A 3,680-nucleotide genomic window follows, 5' to 3' on the forward strand; every position below is an offset into this window, starting at 1 on the left:
GTCTAATGTCATGCCAAAACTGGCTTACAAAGAGCAAAAACCAAATTGACTAACTAGCTGCTACGAAATGACTAACCACTAGCTACAAAAAAATGACTAACTGAAATGAGGTCTTAAGCCCTCTTATTTATACAATTTGAGGACCCAACAGTCCTCCTAAAATTTAGGGACTTGGCTGCCCAAGACTTGTAGTTAACAGCAGTCCAACTTGACTTGCTTGGCTGCCCTTGAGCTGATTGATTCGGTGGCCCTTGAACTCCGAGCTGATGGTGGAGAATTCGAGGTAAGGGCCCATAAATGAGGGGGACACCTTCCTACAAATCCTCTAGCTTGTTCTCCCACGAATTTGGTTGCCAAGTGCTCATTAAGACCTTCAAATTTGTCTCCAAGTTGACCAAAAAGGCTACACAAAGCACCCATTAGACTTGTTGGCATAATGACTAACCAAATTCACTCTATTAACATAAAAATAATCAAAAACATGCAATAAACAAATGAGAATGGTGGACTAAGTCAAATTAGGAGGTTGAATGAGCCCAAATAATTGTACATTTTTGGGGCTCATCATCACCCCCCTACTGAAAGTGTTGCTCATCCTCTGAGCAACCAATCTCTCTCCTCGTCTTTGATAGCCCTGGTGGCTTCCTTGGCTAATCATCTCGGCCGATTTCTCCTTTGGCTTCCCTCTTTTCAAACTTTCCTGTAGAAACTGTTCGCTGGCTTCTTGTAGAACAATCTGCTAACTTCCTGTAGAACCAATTTCACTGATTTTACTTGCTTGGCTGGGGGTGCCTTCTCCTTGAACTGCGCTGCCTGAAAGCTGACGAATCCAACACAAATGGCAAGTCTAATGTATTAAAAAAGCACACACGTACAATGAACTGCTCGAGAATAGATATTGCATGCCAAAGCTGGATGGGAAAAAGTGTTTCCAGGCCTTTAAATCACTGTTTTTCCATTGGTTAACCTTGATTCACGTTTCTGTTTCTGACATGACAATACTTTCCGACTGCGGCAGCTTTCTTTTCTTCATAAAATGCTTACTGCAATAGCAAATATGGGAATAATAACAGATTTGTATCCCAAAGCCAACCCAAATATAACATTAGTTGCTGCTCCAGTCCTGCATGAATCGGCAACATCTTGGACAGGGCTGTAAGCATTACTAGTGTAGTACTCGGTGACAAAACCAATAACAAGGCCAGACCACAAACCAATAGCACCACAGAAGAAAAGCTCCCAGTTCTTTACAACCTTCTGGGCACCAAAATTGAAGATAGTGAAGGATGAAGGCAATGCAACTAGGCTTACAGCAGCAATGCCAATAATCATCACTACTGTGGAGATAATAAGTTGCTTTTCCAATGCAAGCTCAATTTCCTTCACAGCCTTGATCTCAAATATGTTAGTTGCAAACAGAGTTGTGATTAAGCAAGCAATGATACCCATTGAACTAATAAGCAAGGGATAACACATGGCAGTAAGATCATGAGAGTTTCCAAATGATGATATGGATGCAACAACCAGAGCTGCACAAGAAGATTCATCATAGGACCCAAATAGATCTGATCCCATACCAGCGATATCTCCAACATTGTCACCAACATTATCAGCAATGACAGCTGGGTTGCGTGGATCGTCTTCAGGAATGTTCCTCTCAACCTTGCCAACAAGATCAACACCTACATCTGCTGCTTTGGTGTAAATACCACCACCTACTCTGCCAAACAGAGCCATGGAAGAACCACCAAGACCATATTTGAAGATGTTGAAATAAGTTTTGCTAACCATTTCATAGATTTTTCTCCAAGATGTTTTGCTAATTTTCGTTTATCTCCATCTGAATTCGAATACACTTCGAGTGAATCATGTTGCAAGTGCAAGTTGACCAACAACTGAGCGCTCAGATTTCTGCGTGATTTTTTGAGTGAGGTGGCAGAGACATGCGTTGGCCATGCAGACAGTTAGGCTATCGTGAACTGCATGTTCTACTTATGAACCGTATGTTTTCTTCTTGATCCGCTGCACTGGAGTTCAAGCAACTGACACTAACTGTCCGTTTTTTGACTTTCACGTGCATGGCTGACCCATGCGTGCTGCGTGACTTGCTAGAGAACTGGACATCAAGTGAACCTTCCTAAATTCTTGGCTTAATTCCATCACTCCATTCGTTCATGCAGTTCTTGAATTAGATTCATGCAATAGAGGAATAGGTTTTGTCACGTACCTGAAGCCAACGGCTGCTTGTGAAGCTTCTTGCTGCTGCATGCTCTGATTCTTTGATTGCATGAGGCTTGGCTAATGATTTTTGATTGCTTTTCCTTGTGCAGGTGTCCTCTGGCCGGATCTGAGCTGCATGCAATCGTTTCCACGTTCAACTCTGCCCGTTCAAGCTGCTGCTGCTGCATAGTCACAAAACCAGAACTTCCTTTTGCCATTTCTCCCAAACGGTAGATTAGATTGATCTGAAACTCGGTGAGCATGTTCCTACCATCATTATGCATCTCCCATAGCAAATTCGTGATCAATGGATGCACGAATTTCGAGAAAAATGGAAAATGGCTGAAGATTTCAGAGGTCGATTTCTCGGAAACCGTGCATCGGAATCGGCTGAAACTGCTTGGGTAGGTTACCATCACTCACATGCATATCCCCATGAAATAGGTTTTGAAACGGATGCACGGATATGGAGAAAATTCAAAAATGGCTGATGGTGATGGAGGCTGATTTCTTGGAAACCGTGCACCGGAATTGGCTGAAATTGCTCAAGCATGTTGCCATCACCCTTGTACAATTCCCCATAAAACGGTTTGTCAAATGGATGCATGGTTTTCAAGTTATGGCAAAAACAAATTTTGCTCTATGTGTTTTTGCTTCAAGGCACTTTGCATTTTGGTTGCATGGGATGACAAAATGAATTTTGGTTGTGATGCAAGTATAGAGATGATGGAGGAGGAGTTGGAAGACTGCATGAGGACTTCTGAACCCTTGAGGAAGCTACCATGTTCGCCAAACCACTTTTTGAAATGCATGCCTAGTTTCCCACAATTTCTACAGGAAGTTCCTGTAGAAGCACAATGAGAAGCACAAGGAGGTGAAAAAAATGATGGATGAAGGCAAGGGATGGACACACAAGTGCTTGTAGGCCTAATCAACAGATTCCCACCATCAGATTCACTTTTGAAATTGGATTTGGCTCGTCCAAAGGTTCTACAGGATGTTTCCTGTAGAAATACAGAGCTTCCTGTAGAAGGCACAAGAAAGAGTCCTTTGACCTTGATTTGAGTGCTCCTCCTGTCATGAAACATCCTTCTTTAACCTGCAATGTCATTGCTGCAACATGAACTTATTCAATGGAGATTAGCTTTATTTTTCTTTTTCTTTTTTTCTCTTTTTTTTTTTGAAAAACAACTAGGGCGCCTCATGGAGGTTTTCACCCTAATTGCCTGCCTTGGGCGCCTCCAAGGGAGGTTTTCACCCAAAGATCTTATTCTCTTTTTTCCTTTTTTTCCAACCCATTGACCGCATCATGGAGGTTTTCAATCAATGAGCCAATCTAAGGCGCCTCCGAGGAGGTTTTCACCTTAGATTTCTATTTTCCTCTTTTTTCATTTTTTTTCTTTTTCTTTTTTCTCTCTTTTTTTTTTTTTTTTTCTACCCTACCCTACTTGAAAAAACAA

General features: G+C 41.9%; 1 pseudogene; it reads right to left on the reverse strand.

Moving 5' to 3' along the window:
* Positions 1 to 1,029: 1,029 nt before the first annotated feature.
* Positions 1,030 to 1,791, reverse strand: LOC149247653 (pyrophosphate-energized vacuolar membrane proton pump 1 pseudogene; annotated as a pseudogene).
* Positions 1,792 to 3,680: the final 1,889 nt, after the last annotated feature.

The sequence above is a fragment of the Pinus tabuliformis genome, chromosome 7 (genome assembly GCF_031772625.1).
Source record: "Pinus tabuliformis cultivar Carrire ecotype Pingquan chromosome 7, CPIR1, whole genome shotgun sequence".
NCBI classification, from domain to species: Eukaryota; Viridiplantae; Streptophyta; class Pinopsida; order Pinales; family Pinaceae; genus Pinus; species Pinus tabuliformis.